A 21,631-nucleotide genomic window follows, 5' to 3' on the forward strand; every position below is an offset into this window, starting at 1 on the left:
TATGCAGCCAACAAAAACAAAATATGAAGCCCTACTGAAGAGCAGTTTCAATTTGATAGCATTTCTGAAGTGTCTGGGGAAATCTGCTGTCTATGAATGCTGCATAAATTCTGCCATTGTTTTCTACAGTACTGCAAAAGGAGAACTTCCAAGTGTTGTTCACAGCAGGAAATGCCTTCAGCCTATTTCTACCCACAACCAATAATTCTTAAGTTAATATGTTGTGGGCCCCTCCAAGCATTTCAAAATCATATGCTTTCTGCAGTGGTCTGGTTAGGACTCTATGACCTACAAAAATTGGCAGCGTGAGTTGTGCCATCTCATAATGACGTGTTCTCATGTCAGTTTTGCATACTGAATCAGCAGTGCCAGTTGTGATTAGAAAAAGTAGCAGACAGCAAAAGAGATGTTTTTGGTTTTATGTCTTTTTTCTTCCTTTTCAATTAAAAAAATCTTACTCTGACTACTTCTATCCTATTACTCCTCCACCCTTCCTCAAATCCTTCAGTCATAAAGTGTTGATGTATTCATCAAGATTTAGAATACAAGAGCTTTCTATTTCATTTATCACTGCATTAAACTAGTTTCCCTTTCATAAGAAAGTTTCATACTACCTACCATATTATACAAGACCAGTCTTAAAATATCCCTGTATTTCCAAAATTTTTGTATGCCATAATACTAAAAGAGCTGCATATACAATATTGGATTGCAAGTCCAGTCATTATATTAACCATAGCTATTAAGGGATATTTACAAAGAAATATGAAAAACAAGGCATAAGAAACGTGTTTATATATTCAATGGACATATCTATCCACACAAAAGCTATCATATGTCCATATGTGAAAGCTGTGCTGATCATCTCATTCTCATCTTGTCCACCAACCTTTTGCACCTTTCAAGCCAGTCTACCTCTATTGCTCATAAGCAGAACTTGACGTGCTCAGGTGGATGTCTGTGACAATTTATGGTAGCTGAGGAACTGGTTCTAAACTTCTAGCCACTCTTCATTTAAGATTTCATAGTACACATCCTACCAAATAAATCTATTTGATATTATGAAAAGTGTATTAGGAAGCTAAACTAGATAATTTCTAAAGCATTTAGATTTATTTTTTAAGGGAGTGTGCATGCTGGAAGATACTTTCATTTACTAAAGTGTATATTTTTCTATAAACTTTTTAAAGTTCAAAGGAATAAGAACCCAAAAACCACAGAGTAAAAGATGAAGCATTAAAGTCACATTGTGGTGTGCACTACTGTCGTTTGGATGATTATGCAAAAAATGAATTTTCAAGCTACTGTCCTGTTCTTTACATTTCAGCTTTAGCTTTGGGATAATGCATTTCAGAAGCAGACAATACCCACTCAGTTAGAAAGAGATTACCTTAAGTCTTCTTTATGAAAAAACAAGGAGAAGCAGGAACCTTAAGCTCACAACTATGTCTAACTGTGCTGACCCTGTTTGTGTTTCACTGAATTGGTGCTGAGAGCTTTGCTCTGATTTGAAAGGTCAGAGACTGGGGGAAGTATTCCTTACAGACTGTGTTCTTGTTTCTGGGTATTTGGTCAAAGTACTCTAAATGTTCACCAAATAGGCCTGGGGTTATATTTTTCAGATTCCATTCTTTAGAAAAGAAAGAGTGGTCATCTTTCAATTCATAAGGCTAAAAAAGTCAAGTCAAAGTACAAAAGTACAATTTCTTAGTGTGTCTATTCTATCCTTATTTGTTCCATTTTTGAGTGACTGAGCATTTGATTCAGCTCAGGCAGCCACCACTCCCAGTTCCTGAGCCTCAGCCAGGTCTCTCAGGCCCATTCACAATTCCAGCACTAACTTTCCATAATTATTTTATTTCCTTAATCTTCCCAATGGCTGGTTCAGCCCCAGGTGGGCCTCATTCCTCTCCAAGTTCAATAAGACAGTCTCTTACTCCCTCTGCTCTCCTGTCTCCTCCAATTTTGATTTTTGTTGGCAGCCTTACAGTATCTCCTGTCTTCTCTCTTATGCACATACAAACACATATATGCACGCACACACAATAGATGGGAAATACCATTTGGAGAAAAACAATGGCAAGTTTTCCATACCTAGAAAAGAACCAAAAGGTGGGGCGGGGGCGGGGGAAGGAAAGGACTATCAGGGAGAAAAGAGGACCACAAAACTGTAAAGAAAGAAAAGAGGAGGGGGAAAAAAAGAGTTTGAATATATCAGCAGCAAAACAGTGAAAAAAAAAATGTTACTCGTATATATAAGGGTGAGGGAGGAAAAAGTAAACCATATTGGCAATGAGGAGAAGAGATAAAAATAGAAAAAACAAGCCCCAAATAAACTAAATCTCAATGTGGCTACTGCAATTTCTACCTCTCTGCCCAAAATAGCTATCTCTAGAAGTGTTGAAAAAGATGCAAAAAACTCCAACCAGTTTCATCTTATTGTCTCAGTCTTAGCTTACTACACAGTATTCCCAAAGCTGAAAATGTTAAATGCTTGAGCCTTCCCTCAGCTTTTTCCACATGTTAACCTGGAGTGCAGTACATGTCATTATGCAAGTGTAATGCTGCATGCTACACCCGGGTGTAGCATCTAACTGCAGTCTTCAGAGACTGTCATCTGCAGCTTAATAAACTGTTTAAATACATGGCTGATTTAAAGCAATGGCCATGTCTAACCTGTGGAAGCTGGGCATGCTTCCCAGCTCCTACAGCCGTGTGTGTGTGTCTGTGTGTCTGTGTGTGTCTGTGTGTGTCTGTGTGTGTCTGTGTGTCTGTGTGTGCCTGTGAGCCCCAGCTGCACCCTGGTTTCTTGCTCACTCCCTTCAACCCTTCGCCCCCACAGCCCAGTTTCCGGCGCAGCCAGGTCCCCTCCGGATGATCAAGGACTTGGTTATGGCGCACACCCCACCGCTCAGACAGAGCCTCTGGGAGTCATCGAGTGTTATGTTTGCAGCAGCCTGAAGCACAGCTTTGACTCAGGGTAATTATCTTGTGAGCTGAGCCTCATACGAATATTGTCCACTAATAGTATTGCTGTGAAAGAGCATATCTTTTCTCACTCTCAAAAGCAGAAATAAGTTCAGTTCATTTTTTAAAGAAATTACCTTAACAGCTTGTGCCATATTTAGGAAAAGGAATATAAGCACACACCAGGGCCGGTCTGGTAACAAAGGACACACATTGGTTTGGTAAAAGCAACCAGAGCACTCACATGGCCACGTCGCCATGCACTGCACTGAAAGTGTGCTCATAGGTGTCAGTAGTTCATGCTTGGCCATCTGTATTTTGTCAACAATAGCAATTCACTTTTTAATGAATGTTTAAAGTCTCAACTCCCACAGGAGTAACAGCTACAGAGAGCATCAACTATTGCTGAAAGAGCAGGGATTCTAGGAATAAACAGAATATTGTGGAATGGCAAATGGGAACCAGTGACCTCATTATTCTGGAAAATGTCTCTTTTTGAACCACAAGGAACTCTGACAATTGTAGAGGTTTAGTTTTGAACAGTGGAATTTTGCAGAGATAGAGTGAAAGCAAATTGAGCCCCCTGTGTACTTATGGCAGTTCTTTATTATGTGCCATATATTATCATGTTGTGTTGTGTTTTGCTTTATCGTTGTTGCATCTTTATTAAAGGTGGGCCAGAAATAAAACCCAGATGTAAACATACCTGCACTTCCAAGGCACTTGGCTTAAGTTAAGAGCGCAGCAGCTGAAAGCCATCCTCAGCATGTATTCTTCTAGAACATTTATATTCTTCTTCTCCTAAAGTGAGCAGCAAGGAAAACATTTAAAATAGCAAATAAAATCTTACTGTTGTAAAATAATTATGTATAATGCTGCTTGCTACATTTTAAGAGAATCCGACGGTGCAGGTATGGGTAATGATTCTGACTTTAAAAAGGGAAGCAATTTTGCTCTCTAGTCTGCAGAACACTAAGAATGCAGGACACATTCTTGTCCTTAAGTCAAGGGATTTCCTTTGTTTAGGCTTATTAGGCGAATTACAGACTGGTGTCTTGCAGTCAGACAGTGAAGCCTGCACTGGATTATTGAGTTGTAGGACACAAAACCATATAAAGAAAGAGATGTCATTATTCCAGTGACAATGGAGGAGAAAAAATATCCACTGCTGACAGGCCTACTTACTCACAAGTCCATTGGTGTCAACATACATAGCAGTAGAGACAGACTAGGTTAGGAAAGAGTTTGTTACATCTGTTTAAAAGGGAAGTGTGAGAGCTAAAGGGGAGCAAAATACTGTATGTCAATATTTGCCCTACTGAGGAACAGCAGACACATACTGGAACTGAAGGATACCATATAAAAAGAAGTAAGTAACCACATGTAGTATTTCAGCCCTGTGCCTCAGCTGTAAAACATTATTTGAAGTTATAATAGTTGCACAGCTGTGGGAAGGTGAGGGTCATCCATTTTACATACATATTCAAATTAAGAATGCAGGGCTGCTGGCACAGAGCATCAGCAATGATATGGCCTCAAAGGTAAGAATGTACAGAAAGACAGACAAAAATCTTCTTGTTTTCTCTTTTAGAGGTGGATGTGAACTTTCTCACTCCTCTCTTGCTTGTGCATGGTTAAACCTGAAGGCAGAAAATTATGAACATCCTGGGCAATTAAAGTACAGATATACCAAAAATTCAGGAATTAAAATTAAGGCTTGATTTACACCTAAATCAGGTGGTGTCTAATTGCCCTAACTGCTTTCTTTTGCAATATTCAAATGTGTTTCTTGAATCCCACATCTGGTCATTGAACTGCCCTGACTAGACTTTCCTATGCTCCATCTGGATCCAGAAAAAAGATGTTTTCCATATATGAATATGCCTGCACAGCAATACACAGGTCAGATGTACCTCAACTAGCTCTTAATGAAAAAGTCTGGGTACCAGAAGCTCATAATTTATTGGTCCTCACCAACTATTTATCCTCTATTGATATGTCTTCACAACCTTCCACTATGACAAAGAAAAACAGAATTGCTGAGGTTGGAAGGGGCCTCAGATCATCTACTATGAACCTCTGCTCAAAGCAAGCTCAGCTAGAGCAGGTTGCTCAGGATCGTGTTCAGCTGCAATTTCAAATATCCCCAGGTACTATCCTGACCACAGTGAAAGGGTTTTTTTTCTTATGTTTAAATGTAATTTCTTCTGTTTGAGTGTATTGATTGTCTCTTGTGCTGCTGGGGCTCAGGCTCTGAAAGCTCAGGGTCTGCTCTAGGCAAAGCTCCCAGTCCCTTGTTTGCAACCAAAACACTGACCTTGTTCTGTAGCTGTCAAACTGCAGGCAGAGCAGGAACTGTTTCCCTGATGCCAGAAGGTGGAAGATTACAGCCTTCACCATACTGAGCGTCTCTGACACCTCTGTCTCTGCCTGCCCTTCTCTTCATACAATTGGAGCTCAGGCTCTTGCAGCTACAAGGTCTTGGAGAAGATGTCATCAAACTCCTTTCCTTGTCTCTGATGCAATGCAATCTGTAGTCCTCCTACACCTCTTTTACTTGGTGACACAGATCCTCTATTAGTGCACATCCCCTGCAGCTAAAGACACCATTTGCTCCAGCCTCAGCATCATGTCATGCCAGGCAGGCAGCTAAACACCCCACAGCTGCTCACTCACCCACCCCCAGAGCAGGATGGGGAGGGAATTTGGAGAAAAAGTAAAATTCATGGGTTGAGATAAAGACAGTAATAGGACGGGGAGGGAGGGAGGGAGGGAGGGAGGGAAGGAAGGAAGGAAGGAAGGAAGGAAGGAAGTAAGGAAGGAAGGAAGGAAGGAAGGAAGGAAGGAAGGAAGGAAGGAAGGAAGGAAGGAAGGAAATAAAAAATAATAGTTATAATAATAATTAGAATACACAAACAAGTGATACACTTGCACACCACCTGCCCAGCCGGTTCCTGAGCAGAGGCCCCAGACTGCTTTCTCCCTAATTCATATGCTGTGCATGACACCATATGGTACAAATATCCCTTTGGTTGGCTGGGTTCACCAGTCTTGGCTGTATCCCCTCTCAATTTACGGTGTCCCCCAGCCTACTCTCTGGTGGGATTGGGCTGGGTGAGAAGCTGAGAAGTCCTTGACTTAGCGTAAACACTGCTTAGCAACAACTGAAACTTCAGTGTGTCATCAACATTATTCTCATACTAAATCCAAAGCACAGTACTGTAGGGCTACTAGGAAGAAAATTAGCTCTATCCCAGCCAGAACCAGGATACCTCAGTGAGGCATCCCTGCACCCATGAACCTGCAAAGCTCCATCCTCCCTTGGGAATTCAGGTGAAGTTGAGGACAGAGGAAGATGCTTTAATTTCTGCCCCATGAGAGGTCACCACCACGGCTGAGTGTGTACACCATCCTCCACAGTTTATGGCTCCCTTCTGTGCTCCCTTCTGCTCAAATTGACACAGACTGCTGTATCTCCTAGTTGCACCTGTTGGCTGCATTCTGTCACACATCTGTGTCACACAGGTATGCTTAAATCTCCTGTGGGACATAACCTAGCTGGTTCTCTTAGTACAAGACTGGAAAGACACATATTCCTAAAAATAAAATAACAGATGCAGTCTTCAATGCTGCCAACAGAAACAGTGGGGAAGGAATTCTTCTCACTGGTATTTGACATTATTTGATGCATATTCGTTCTGATGCAGTTCTAATCATGTATTAAAAAAAAAGACATTGTTATCCTCTATTTTTACTCTGGGGTAATTCAAAATGCTACAGTGGTAAATTTCCAATGGTGTAAGCTCTGCTTATACGATTGGAAATAGTTTAGAGGTATAATTTGACCTTCAGGAAATGGGTACTACCTATTCCTTTACAGTTCATTGTTTTCCTTTTGATTTTAGGTGCTTCCTTGGTCACCTAGTCAACTATTTTAGATACTCGTGAAACAGTAGTGGGAATCTAGGCACCTAACTTTGGGGACAAGTTAGTCTCTACAGATCAGAAGAAAATACTTACAGGTAATTATAATTTTAATCTACTGACATTTCTGGAATTTAGATCCAAAAAGATTGATGACCCTAAATGCTACAGATGATGTGAGTTCCAAGTCCTTAAATCTCCAAGGACTAGGCACTCAGATGCATAACACATCTGCTCAATGCATGAATGAATGCAGAATTGGTTGTGATGTCAAATGACCAAGTTGGATTCACAACTGTTCACCACGCTCCACAAATGTAATTCTATTTATTATTGCTATTCTAGCAAAGATAATGGATCAGTAACTGTTAGCTGCAGAGAAAGATTTAAGACCTTTGAGAAAAACGTTCTACTTCTAATTATGGCAAAATGAGAAAAGTAAATTAAACATCACCATCATGTGATAACAAGCAGTCAACAAGGAATAAAACTGTTGAGATCAGAAATGGGGTCTTCCTTCTGTATTGGGAATTGTGAGACTTTTGAAAATAGATCTACCAGAAATAAATGATATAATATTATATATAATAAATTACACTAATTGAGTTGGTTTACTTCCATCTGGTAAAAGATGTCAAGGAATATACAAGTAGAATTTAAAAAGCAAATAAAAATTCTTTACTGTTAAGGCTAACAACATAGAATAGAGTTTGTAAATCTGTTCAAATCCTCTTTACTTTCCAAAACTGCTCACTGAGAATGAACCATGGTCTCTGCTAGATTTCAAAACATGCCCTGATGCTCTTGGGGAGACCAGTTATTGTCTGAGGACAAAAACTTGCAGGGGACTTTTCCAACAGTTTGACAGTAGAGACAACCCATTCAGGCATTCATAACGCACCATGGAATACCATTTTCTGGTATAGATATGTCGTTAAAAACTGCAAAATCTAATATCACTTTTGCATTTAAAAATAATTTTTCTTTTTAAACGTAAGTTCATTAAGTTTCTTTTTATTAGGAAAAGGGATTTAAAGACATATGTTTTTGAAAGGAAAAATAGCATCTTAGTTTGATTTTCCAAAAATAAAACACTTGTAATAGTGCTGTTTGCCCTAACATCTGTCTGTTCAACTTGCTTGCCAGTTCTCCTCAAAAACTTTCAAGGAAGTAAGTGACCATAGAATACAAATCCAAGGAGTAAGGCATTACTATTATTCAAATCAATCTGCATTTCCTAAGTTCAGGTCATTATATAAGATGTGATTATCTTTCAGAAGCTTCATTTTAAAGGATAATGCTAGAAATTGAGGCAGAAATTGCTATTATACAAGTGATCATTCAAATAATGTGTATGCATTCAAGGCTACAGTAATAACAATCACCCTGTAATACACACAGATATCCAGAATGGTAACCTGTTCTGCCTCTTACAGAACACTGTGGCTCTCAGCAGACCACAGCACAAGAAGCATAAGTTGGAACTCAGGAAATTCTGACTAGGCGTAGAAAAAACAAAACCCAAAACTGGGTGATTGCACCAGACCCTGAGCAGCCAGCTTTAACTGGAAGGAGATTAGACTACACAATCTCCAGAGGTTCCTTCCAACCCCCACGATGTTATGGCTGCTTATCTGCAGTCTATGAGCAGAAAAGGAAGAGCTGCTGAGAGAACTTAAATCTAGTCCAATTAACTTACAAAATAAAAGTGGATCTTGAAATAGATTCATATCTCATTAGCACCTAACATGTATTAAAGGATAGCTGTATATCTTACTGGATTGCTTAGATAGTATTTTTTCTTTGTTCAGCTGCAGGCATTTGACTCCCCTGTAATCTCTATTTTTAGTAACCTCTGAATTTCTGAGTAAACCTTCAAAGATGGGAGGTTTTCAAGGCTGTCACCACTAACCTATCACTGATGTATATAAAGTCTCTGGATTCAGCAAGTCAACGATATGTTTCTATATAGACATACCTAGGATCAGCAGAAAACAATACCCAAGGATACAGGAAGGTCTAACCTTAGTCAAAATCAAATAGACCTAGAATCCTTGAATCTAATGCAGGGTTGAATGACTGCCTTAAGGTCATCAAAACAAAGAAGACAGAGTCTTAGAGGAAACAGTCACAAGAGAGCAGACTTCCAAACAAATGTGAAACATTAACCTGAGTGGCGAAAGCAACTGAGATACTGCAAGTAAGTTACAAATATTATCTGTTGTTTCTACTGTTTTTTTAAAGAATGGCATTTTGTGCACATCCTTTACAAATGAGCAGAATTGTACGCAAATGGCTGTTGTACCTGACTTGTACTACACCTGTAAATTAAAACAAATCCACAGGGCACAGACAGTGAAAACCAGAATGAAAGAAATAAGATGTACAAAGCAATTGTCAAACACGTGTTTTGTGGTATTTGTAAACCCTGAAGATACCTAGTCACACTAGCTGTCACTCCAGAAAGACACAACTTCTCCCTATGTGGAAAGAGATATCTTGTGTCCCAAGTAGCCTGTTTTGTCTCAAATGGCACACAACATCTATGTTTAGGCAACTGAATTGAAGCCAAGTTTTTCAGACTGAATGCAAAATTTGTGTTATTGTGTCTCACTTGTCACTGCAGGGGTCAGAGCTGGCTGTTTTGCGGTCCCTTGTTATATTTCTCTTCTTACCTTCTTCACCCCTCATGCTATGGCAGGATGAAGTGAGTAAGGGTGTTTCAAAGAGAAAAGCAAAAGAGCCTTGTTTCAGACAGAAAAAAATAACCTGGTAATTCAGAGAGCTCAGACAGTCCAAAGACTTTTATTTCCAAGCCAAACACTTTTGGCTACAGAGGTAATCTCAGACACTGCTATCTTTTCTTTGGGTATTAAATAGTATTCTTTGGTTAAAAAAAAATATCTATTGAAGCACTGGAAGGAAAGGACTATCCATGTCTTCTGCAACTGAAGCATTCAACTTCTCTAAAACCACAGGGAACATCTTGCTTCAAAAACATTTAAGTCGTTATTCACCAAAAAATTCCCTCAGTAGCCTGAGGCTAGACCATATGCATTTGACATGATACAGACAGGAGACTGTATTAAAATTGTTTCTGATAAATTGCATTGAAGGAGAAAGGTGTGAAATAGTTTCTGTATGAAGAAGGTTGAGCAGATCAGGACTATTCTGCTTGGAGAAGAAGTAATATAGGTATAATAACATGCTGAATGGCAAGAAGGTGAATAGAAATAACAGTTCATGGATTGTTCCCCCTTAAGAACTAGAGATTATCAAATAAAATAGCAATTGGCAAGCCCAAAGTAGAGATCCTCCATTCAAGACACTTCATACAAACTACATGCAAGGTCTGTGAATCCTTTTTACAGTATGTTGCAGGTGGTAAAATTTTATATTGTTGGTAAAGTGGTCAGAAATATTCATGGGGAAAAAAATCAAGGACTATTAATTACAGACATGTCACATGACTGACTCCAATTTGAACTGGCACAGAAAATTTCAGTGTATGTTTGGCAGACACATACTACTGACTATTGTGAGACAGGCTGCAGGGCTGCCTGATGTTGCCATCCCTGTAATTCTTAAATCCCTTATCTGAATGAAGCAGAGCTGTGTTTTGCAATGAGGCTATTTCCAAAGAGAGAACCTGAACCTAACATATGGCTCTGTGATTTTTAGCAGAAACACCACCCTGCAGCTCTAAAACTCGTTCTGAAACTTCCTCATCTATTCCCAGCATTATCTGATTAAAAGAAAATTAAAAAAAGAATACTTTGTTTAAAAAAGTCCGAACCAGCTCCTCTGTTATCCAGACCAAAACTCCACACTTGTCTGAGCTATCCCTTCCAGAACCACAAGACATTGGCACATTCTATAGACTCAGGCACCAGTAAAATCCAATATGCATCTAAAGAAGACTGATTGCCTGTCCTTACTGCAATGATTCTAAGGCCCAGTGCTCCACAGGGGAGAGATACAAGACAGCCAGGAAAGACATCGTGAAGACAGTGAGCATATAAATCACCAGAGCAGCTCAGACATGGATACTAGAAAGATGACTCCTATTTGGAAGATAAACTATACTGTATATGCTACAGCAGAGCAAGTAAATCCTTTGATATAGGTAAAATACAGAATACTGTGGGGAATACAGAAGGAATCAACCTTCTGCCCCAAGTGAAAACATTGGCTTTATTGAGCCAGGAACTGGAAAGGGTCATTTTTCCCTTGCGCTGAAATACCTCCAGACCATAGCTGGGAGGAAGATTGGGGCACTTGCCTACAATGATCCAATCTAGTATGGAAAAAATATATGTTCTTAAGATGATTTTCTAACACCAAAGAATTTGTCTGCTTTAATAAGCCCAGAGAACTTAGGTGTCTGGTGATTTCTTGTCATAAATCAGGAGCTCATTAAAAGAAAAAAGTATGAAAAGAAGGCAAAGATCCTGGCAGGAGTCTTGAGAAAACAATTGAAAAGCATTTTTGAAGTTTCAGTCATTTCAGTGCAATATTGCAAAGGCCACAGCTCTGACTAGTAGTAGTTCTGAAGTCTGTTGACTAAGTACCTTAAAGCTCCTGAATTTAGTGAATTTTAGACCACGGATTTCGCTTTCTGCCTGTGACTGGATATTGCCTGCTTAGAATGACGCACAAAGCTGTGGTTGTGGGAGGGAGCTACAGAAAGTCATGCTACCTGACCAACAGGAAATTCAAAGTGCATCAATTCTAAGAGTCCAAAGAGCTGTTGAAAAGTAAGATAAGGTTCAGAAGGGGATTACTGTGTCCTAAATGTGATATTTTTATTGAGAGGGCAATGCTTAAATTACATTTTTATGAGCCAGAGTGGCATACCATCACTTTTTCATTTTACTGAGAAGCTTGCTGGGACTTCTCTGGTTCACAGCTGCAGAATGGATTAATTTTATCCTCTCCTGAATGAGACCTTCAGTCCCAGTGTAACTTCTAACTTGGAAGCAGCATGCAAGGATACTATAAGAGCAAAATTATTATATCATCATACAGAGAAAAAGAGAAACAAGAATAAAAATTAATAAACACTACGATCTGATTCAGAAAAAAAAATATGTGCATGATAGCCTTAAGCATCTCCAGTTAGTGAAGCACTAAAGCATGTTCTTGGGCTTAATCGAAGTTAATGGGATTTACACAGGTCCTGAAGGTAATCATATGTTTCACTGCTTCATTAAATCAGAATACAAGTATTAAAAGGCAAGGATTATCCTTAGGGAATTCCACTGAAATACAGGGTGATACAAAACTATAAATCATTTTAAGGTATTTATTATTAAAATTCAAACACAAAAATCAGCTAAGGAAAGTGCAGGTTGCATGAGAGCTGAGCCTCAGAATAGCACTTTGTTTAACAAGATATCTGAGACATAGGACCTGTTTCAGTATAAAATCAGAAGTAACTACAGTGAAGCCAAGGCTGACACAGCTGAGATCAATATTAAACCCCTGAGAAGGGGATTTTCTAAAAGTTTTGGGGGAGGGGAAGAAAAATGGAGAACAGGTCCCCAGAGAATGTGATAAATGGTGATGGGTTAGGCAATATAGGTCTGCTTCCAAAAGCCAGGCTTAATCCTCACTCAGGAGTAGACATTGTGCCACATATTTAATCTATCCCTTAGAGAGAGTCAAAAGGATCAAAAGCATCACACAGATACTTAAAGGGAAAGGTCATATTTCCATTGAGGACTAATGACTATATCCGTTCCCGCAAGCATGGGGATTTCTGGTGAAGGAACTAAAACTGCAGTGTTTCCAGCGTTAACTCTGGCTGTAGGGTGTCTGCTGCCACAACAGCTTCTTGAACCCTTCCCCTTTACTCCATACTACCCTCATGCTGTGAACTTGCAGCTCCCTGTGTTTCTCCTACAGCTTTTCCATACCTTTCAGCAAAGGGATTTCTTTAACAAAACTAAGCTCTGTGATCAGATCACCCGAAGCCACTGCAATGTCTCAAAACTACCAAAGCCTTTGTGGTTACAGAAGAATTGTAGAGAGCTGCTATAATTTAAGAGCAGGGATTTTTTTTTTCCACTGTAGTGGTTCAATGTGTGTTGTGTGCACACATGTGCTTCAGCACAGATGGAGATTCAAATGAATATCAGACCCTTTGGTGTGAGTTCAAATTTCCTGAAGGTGTTGGAATGTCTGTAAAACATCAGATGCCCTTTTGGTTGTTTTTTTTATAAATACATTTTAATTCTCCGCTGATTTGACATTTCACTTTATTTAGGAAAATCAGGAAAAAAAATACAACATATTAAAAAAAGTTATAATGGAAAAAAAGAACAGGGAAAGGGAAGGAGGCTTGGCTGTCCCTGGCAGCTACCTGCCTTTCTTATGCAAAGCCACCTATGATTCCTCTACAACCACAAACAAGCCAGGTTTTCTTTGTGCTCTCTCCAGAAAGGAAGCTCAAAATATGTACATCTACTCCAAAGCTATTAATTTTTTTATAAGATTACTGGGGAGAGTAGAGAACCATTGTCATATTTCTTTAAATTAATTTTCCCCAAAGCTTCAGGAATCTTTAAAGTAAAGTTTAAGATATTCTTTCTTTTTTTCTCTCCTAACACATTTACCTCCTAAACAATAGTTACCTTATGACTCTTTTTCTTTTTCACTGCTTATATCCATTTCTCTGTTATTTCAGGAAAGAAAAAAAACAAAAGAAAAAACCCCCAAAACCCCCAAAAAACAAAGAAAAAACCCCAACCTCCAAAACTTTAGACCCCTGCATTGCTGGTTTCATTTTGAGCCTGCTGCTATCAACCCAGATCCACAAAGACTGAAGGATATATTGCATGAAAGAGTTTCTAAATGGTCAGTAAGACCAAGAAAAAAACAATCTCTGAACCTTTTGATTCTTGAAAATATTCTAAGTTGCATATTGAAAGTAGCATAAGGCAAAACAGCAACAAAAATCAGTCAGGCCCCTAAACAAATGTCATCACTGCTTAGACTTCAGTGAGGGCGTTAATTATTATCACAAAGTGAGGAAACCACAGAATCGTTGGACCAAATACACGTTTCATGTGGAGAAAGTAGTACAAACAAACCAAAAACATACATCATTTCTCATGGAATACAGAGAAGATGCATCTATTTATTCAACAAGCCTTAGGGATCCTCCTTCTGCACAAACTATCTAACCTAGTACAGTATAAGTTGCATCCCAAGGCTGTTACAGTCTTCCATATGCTTGTAATTTATTAACTATCTCAGCTATGAGATTACAACTGGAATAATTCTGAGTGTCATTAAGAGGGCACTCCTTGCATAAAATCTACATATACTGTCCTATGACACCAACCCTGGAGAACCAACCTTATCACATACATCCACATTTGCAGCTCTTTAAGATGAGATTTAAACTGAACTTAAGAAATGCAATTATTCTACCTAGGTCTAGGACACGGAATATATAAAAGATGTGCTATACCCTAAGGATAAGCCATGCACATGGTGAAAAAATGTACTTCTCACTGCAATATAGCATAGGGAGTAGCGATGCACGTAGTTTAAAGTTCTCCCAGAGAATGACGAACACCAGGTATTTCATGCTAAGGCTGCAGAAAGGCCAGAGCAAATAGGTTTTGGATATTCTGTCTAGAAGTTATCCTTTTCCCCCCTTTAACATCAAGATAATTTTTTACCTAGAGCTGAATAAAAAAATCACATATCCTAGAATATATATACGTAATGGTACAGAACATCATCTAGCCATGCCACAAAGATTTTATTATTTATGGACCTATCTAGGAATAAAATTCATTAGAATGTTGAGATCAAAATAGAGATTAAGCATTTCACAGATCTGTACTCTCAGAATTAAGGACAGATCCTTTCCTGGTATGCACTCGTCCTGATAAGCAATTTTTAGAGCATCTCCTCGTTATAGGCTGATGTCATATATGATAAATAAACTAAGTTGATACACTTAGGTTATGTCTCTATTGCCACATTTAACCTGAATCACAGCCACACTGACAGACTTTATTTTTAGGCTGATAACCATCAACTCTTTATAGGTTTGCACAATGGCTGCACACTGGTTTCAGCAAGCGAAATCTAGGTTGAGAGAAGGCAGGAGAAAAATCTCCAAGCATCTTACAAAGGTGATAGAACAAACTTCACCAATTGAAACTTCAAGTCAACCTTACTGAAATTGTAAATGTACCCTGGAAAGTCAAAAATGCACCCTGGAAATTCCTAACAACAGAATGCTAGAACTGGTGTACTGAGTACAATTAAATTGCTTTAGGTTAAGTAACTTTTAACTTAGGTCATTCAGCATTAGCAATTTCAGCTAACTTACCTAGCTGGACTTAAACAGGGTTTAACATGGTTTAGTTTTTCAACTCTATTCCCATCTTTTCTAACAGATGTACAAATTAATTTTTTTTAAAATATCTCTTAGAAGTTTGCAAGCAAAGCCAGTCCTGCGTAAACCACACCCTTCCTTGAATTTACTGCCATCATTTTAGAAAGTTTATTTAAAAGAATATAACCCAAATATATGCTTTTCTACGAAAAGCACTTTTCAAGTTCATTTTGCCAGAGAAAATACTAATTTTCCAGAATGGCATATTTCATTTGCTACCAAAGAGGACTGACTGTAACATAAAGCGAGTGGCTCCTTTAGAAGAAAGAGAAACAATTTGACATGGTAGGTCTGGTATCCTTCTGCAATATCAAATGAAGCCCTACATTTTCAAAATGATGCATGGGAACTTAACCACGTGGTGCCCATTAAAGTCCATGCCAGCTCTCATGGTTTATGAGGTCACCAGAAGTCCTTGATGGAATTACACCCCCATCCTGCACGGCGGATTCTCTTGTATCACCAATTCTGAATCAAAGCCTCTAAGGTCAACAAAAATGTCTACAGTCAGTTTGCTCAGGTTTGGCTCACGTATTTCCATTGGAAAGAGAGAAACAAGAGAGAAATAAATTACTGAGCAATTGTTAGTGTAGCAGCATGGCATAGGTCTTATGTTGACACATATTCCTGTATGGTAAGGAGGAAATAATGTCTTCCTGTGGTCATGCTTAAGGCATCCGAATGTAAAGAGAAACACTGGGGAATATTCCTCTGAAAAACAAAAGGACGTCTTGTGAGAGTGCAATTACAAAGTAATTCTTTAAGCTTTCCTAATAGCTATCAGACAACATATGAAACACAGTATACTTGAATAATAAATATTCTGGGCTCTTTGTGCATCATGTGCACTTTTAGAATTTACTGTTCTGGTGCACATATGTCAGTTTTGTATTTACTGGACCGAATCTTTTAAAATGTATCAAAATAGTAACATCCACCATCTAAAAGTGAAACCTGGCACTCAATTTGCACAAAGACTTTGCACATTGTTGTGTTTTAAAACACTCAGTAGTTAATAAAAGACTGTGGTCTATTGGTATATTGGTTTTCATATTCTCTCCATTGGAATATGACCTTGCTTTAGCAATAAACTGATATGTTGATTGAATACTTTCCAGTTCTCTAGGTTTCCAGGAGTGTTCCTGGGGTTGTATCACTAGCAGCACTGTGATTGTGTTAAAATAATCTTCTTGGAAAATGAAAAGCCATGGTACCATGGGGTATCCTGAATCTGTATATGTAAGGTAAAATGATTTTATTCAAAAACTAGATGCTTGTCAAGTCACATTAATAATATTCATTATTAAAACATAGACCAGCAAGATTCCAGGAATTTTTACATTTATCAAACATAGTCAGGATTCCATCACATTATGAAGTGTCCTAAACCAGTTAACAATTTAGGGAGCAATTTGTATGCATTAATACATGTACACCTTGCAAGCAAAGGTCTAGAAAGAAGAAGACATGCTTATTAAAGGAAATTTGCACAGAGCAAATAAATAATGTCTCTGTGAGAAGCAGCAAATTAGGAAGCAAAATAGTGACGTGATAAGGATTATCACTAGGTGTTTCCATGGCTGCATGGGGTCTGTGGTTTAATAAGGCTTCTGTTATCCAGGGCTAAGAATGGGGTACCCTGGCCAGCCAAAAACATAAACACTGCAGCACTTATTTTACAGCAACCGACAAGATCAGATCAGACAGAGAGAGAAAAAAAGCTAATATTTCATATGGTACCTCTCTGAACTAGGGAATACAGATGATACAAATATAGCTGTACTGCTTCTGGATTCAGGTGACTTCACACTTACTGCCCTGTCTGCGAGCTGGAGAGGTCACCCACCGGATAAGTGTGAATTAACCATAAAGGGAATGCAGTGTTGTATCAAATGAATTTCTCTAGCAGCTGTGGGGGCTGTGGCAAAATTTCAGAGGTTTTGAAGGGCCGATCCCAGTGGCACAACAGCTTTTCATTTTCCAAGAATGGCCAATCCCAGTGGTACCATGGCTTTTCATTTTCCAAGAAAGATTCTTTTAACACAAGCTGGAGTATGTTTTCTTCCGTCTTTTGTTTTAGTTTCTGTTGTTACTATTCTTTGAAAAGAAAGAAAAGTCAAGCAAGTTCAGAGTGGGGCAACTTTTTCATTACAGAGGATTGAATCAGCCAGGATTTACAGCAGGAGTCCAGTGAAAGAAGCATTGTGCACGTATGTTCACATCCAAACCTTGCGATACAGCCTGTAGTATTTTACCTTTTGCAGCCTGGCTGCTTTTCTTGCCTTTGCTTAAATAAGTAGTCAGTATACACACAGCTGGCCTGGGTTATTCCCCCTCCCATAATCTCTTCACCCCTATGAACATCAAGCACCAACTAAATTTCACTGATAAAGCCAACACTATGCTGAAGGAAAAATATGCATTCTTCATGCTGTAGAGCTGAGCAGGGCTAAATGGCTAATAAAAAGACCCAGGCAACAACTTTAAAGGGGGAAAGGAAAGGGTTGGTGCCATGGGTGGAACTGGAAGGGGAGGGAGGCTGGTGTGCTGTGGAGGAGGAGATGTAAGTCCTTGAGCTGAAGCCAACACCAGTCTCTCTACATGGTTTGAGTAGCACCACCTCAAAAGTGCATGGTTATTCCTGCAAAATTGTTATTTCCATCTGAGGGCATTTTGTGTGAGCAGAGATCAAAGGCATTTGAATCAGTTTTATAAACAACGTAACTTAGGTAGGTATTTGACATGGATAAATTCTTTTCCAGCAGCATAGGAACAGTAATTACGAATTTGCAATCTCTCATCTTACACCTATATTCCAATGCCCTATTTCTGAAGAAGTATTCACAACCCTGATACAAAGACTGGAGTATTACATAGTCTAGGCTTTTAATTAGCTCTTGGGAATGAAGATATTAAAATATGTATCATAGAATGGCCTGGGTTGGAAGGTACATTAAAAATCATCTAGTCCCAACTTCCTGCCATGGGCAGGGATATGTTCCACTGAACCAGGTGTCTCAGAACTCCATCCAGCCTGGCCTTGAACATTTTCAGGGACTGGGCACCTTAAACTTCTCTAGGCAACCTGTTCCTGCGCCTCACCACCCTCGCTTCTTTCTTCGTATCTAATCTAAACCTGCTCTCTTTCAGTTTAAAGCCATCCTGCCTTGTCCTGTACTATACGCTCTTGGGAAAAGTCTCTCTCCATCTTTCTTGTAGGCTCTCTTCAGGTACTGGAAGACTCCAAGTAGATCACCCCAAAGCCTTCTCTTCTCCAGGCTCCACTCCCAATTCTCTCAGCCTTTCCTGACAGGAGAGGTGCTCCATCCCTCTCATCAACTTGGTGGCCCTGCTTTGCAGTCAGTCCAACAGGTCAACATCCATCCCGTGCTAGGGACCCCAGTGCTGGATCCAGGGCTTCTGGGGAGACCCCACCTTGAGTATAGGTGTTGAGAGATTGCAAATTCCTAATTAATAATCCCGTGCTGCTGGAGCTGTCACTCAAACTAAAGCCGCGAGCTCCGGTGTCCCTACCCTTCACAGGGACCGCGTCAGGGATGACCGCGCTCTGACCACGGCGCGCTCTCCTGTACCGAGCTCCTCTGCTCCTTCCCGTCACCTTCGACGGGCTGGGGCGGGCGAGTCCCCAGGCCAGTGCCGGGCAGCGGCAGGCCGGCTGTCCCGAGGCAGCCAGGCCTGCTCCCGGCCGCTGGAACCCCGGCAGGCCGGGCGGCGCCACACGGCGCCTGACACGCCTGAGCGCGGCCGCCAGGGGGCGCCCGAGCGCGGGCCGGCCGCATGCCGCTGGGGGGTCCGGGAGGGAAGCGGGAAGCGCTCTTCCCGGGAATGGCAGCGTGGGGAGAAAGCGGGAAGCGCTCTTCCCGGGAATGGCAGCGTGGGGAGAAAGCGGGAAGCGCTCTTCCCGGGAATGGCAGCGTGGGGAGAAAGCGGGAAGCGCTCTTCCCGGGAATGGCAGCGTGGGGAGAAAGCGGGAAGCGCTCTTCCCGGGAATGGCAGCGTGGGGAGCAGGCTGGGGCCATTCGCAGCGGAGCCACCGCACGGGGAAGCCCGGCACGGGTCTGCCTGGGCAGAAACCCAGCGAAAGGCTGGCTGTCCCGTCTGAACGCTGGGTAAAACAGCCCGTTCTGTGCAAAGCCCGCGGGTAGCAAACACAGCTAGGAATTCTACACGAATAATGGCTTTGAAATTCACAAGTGAAGGAAAAATAGTAAACAAAAGGCTTTCCTTTTTCTTGTTGCTATCCTAAATCCATGTTTGTTTCCAAAATGTTATATACCCTTTTTTTATTTGCTGTGTTTAGCAGAATTATTTTTTTCTCCTTCAAGTGATTGAGATGTAACAATGCATGAAAATAGATCGACGTAAACTTTGATATTAGGGGTATAAAATGGGAAAACCTGAACTAATTCTTCAGATAAAAAAAAAAAAAGAAGAAAAAGAAAAAAAGAAGGACCATGACTCAGAAAGTTATTAATTAATAGGAGGAAAAGTAACTCATGCTTTCCTGTTAAGTTATAATATGAATGATAGCATTTTGAACTCTTGGCCTAAAATAGTTATATTGAGCTTTGATCCATAAGATGCTAACAGACGGGAAGCAGAGGAGCGAATTTGGGTGAATGTAATAGTATCCAGAGATAGAATAATTAACTCTTGTGGTGCCTATCAGCAGTTAGGGTCTGAAGGAAAAAGCTTTATTTAAAAAAAACATGAAGGGAAAGGGGCCATTTCTATATATTATTATTTGAGAGAATAATATTACATGCTTCCCTAATATGAGTCATGAAATGGAGGCCAAGTTTATCTTCTTTATCATCCACCAAAGAGGGCCACTGTTTGCCAATAGGATGAAACACTGGAGATCAGCAGTTACGGTCACTGCTTGTTTCTTGAGGGGTTTTTTTTCTCTTATTTTAGCAAGCTTTTCACAATACATTTATGAGTGCATGGATTAATGAGGCTTCTTATGTGTCATCAGAGCTATGGATGCTCTCTTTTCAGCCTTGGTTGTTAGCTAGATATCAAATCCTCTGTGGTTAACACAGAGACTGGATCTCTGTAAGTTGGCTCAGCACAGGATGTAGCACTATTATACTCCCTGATTTATTTCTAAGTGTCCACATCAGTTCACATGTATCATTAATAGGTATCAGTTCCCAATATATCATGTTTTCATGTTGTAAGAACCTAAGCACGGGCTGTGTATAAATGCAGCACCTTTGTGGCTGTTCAGTGGTATTAGGACTCCTCTAGGGAGGACTCCAAAAGTAGTGTTTTTGCCCAACAGGATATAGATGGAGCTTGAAAAGGGTATGTTGACCACAGCACAGAGAGGCTCAAGTGCTGATTCAGACCTGTACTCAGACACAGTGTGTCTGTTCTCATCTGTACCTTCTTGTTTAATTGCTATGTTAAGCACTGATCTGTTCCCATAAAAGCCATTGAAGTGCCTGTAAAAAACATGCAGGACAGATTCCATAGCTAACAGCCTATAGACTGAGAGGTAAAATAAAATGATTCCATAAATACTGGAGAGATGCTCTTTACATCAAAAGAAAGAGCACTTCATTTTTCAAAGGCTAAAACACCAGCACAGGTGACAATGTCTTTCAAAGTGTAGAGTAGATATTAGCCCACTTCACTAGAACTATGCAAAACCTCAGAAAGATGTACTTCACATGATTATGTATTATATACCAAAGGGAAAGGAAGGAAGGAAGAAATCTCCCCAGCCTTTCTGCAAATGCATACAATAGAACTCATTGAAAACCTCTCAGTATATTGCAGTACTGAACAGTAAATCAATGTAATCTGAATTTCTGCAGTAGCAGGAAACTTTCCAAATGATCGCTATAAATGGAGCACATGTTTTACGTATAGGTTACTATTTTTGGCAGTCCATCAAACCCCTTTGATGTGTAGACAGTGGGGTTTCATCCAGCTAGCAGGACAAGAATAAAAGGTCCATATTCTGCTTTGTGCCAAGATCCACTCAGAGCAGGAGACAGGGAGCTGGTTATGGTCACACAGCTGTATGGCTGCTCCTGTGTCAGCTTGAGCCACAGCAGAACTTAGATAACTGCTGTTTTAGTCCGTGAGATGTACCCGTTAAGAATCAAGAGCACTCTATTCTGCTTTTGTGGGTCACTCAGTCACTCCCTGTGCCAGCACAGGGAGAAGAATTGGCACAGGAGCTGTTTATACCACCTTGCACTGGCTGCATGGTTCCTTGCAGAGGGAACATTCCCTGGGGGCCAGTTAAGGCAGTGCTCTGGAACACCTGCACAATACAAAGTGACG

At 40.1% G+C, this 21,631-nt stretch overlaps 1 long non-coding RNA gene across 2 annotated transcripts in view; it reads right to left on the reverse strand.

Moving 5' to 3' along the window:
- Positions 1-18,958, reverse strand: part of LOC146441031 (uncharacterized) — a 123,383-nt gene extending 104,425 nt beyond the window's left edge. For both annotated transcript variants that reach the window (XR_014849757.1, XR_014849758.1), the window contains exons 1-2: positions 18,845-18,958; positions 3,674-3,768 (exon numbers count right to left, since the gene is read on the reverse strand). This is a non-coding gene — a long non-coding RNA (uncharacterized LOC146441031). The remainder of the gene's footprint in view (positions 1-3,673; positions 3,769-18,844) is intronic.
- Between the last annotated feature and the right edge of the window lie 2,673 nt (positions 18,959-21,631).

Source organism: Lichenostomus cassidix, chromosome 2 (assembly GCF_008360975.1).
Source record: "Lichenostomus cassidix isolate B80296 chromosome 2, HeHo_3.0, whole genome shotgun sequence".
In the NCBI taxonomy this organism is placed as follows: Eukaryota; Metazoa; Chordata; class Aves; order Passeriformes; family Meliphagidae; genus Lichenostomus; species Lichenostomus cassidix.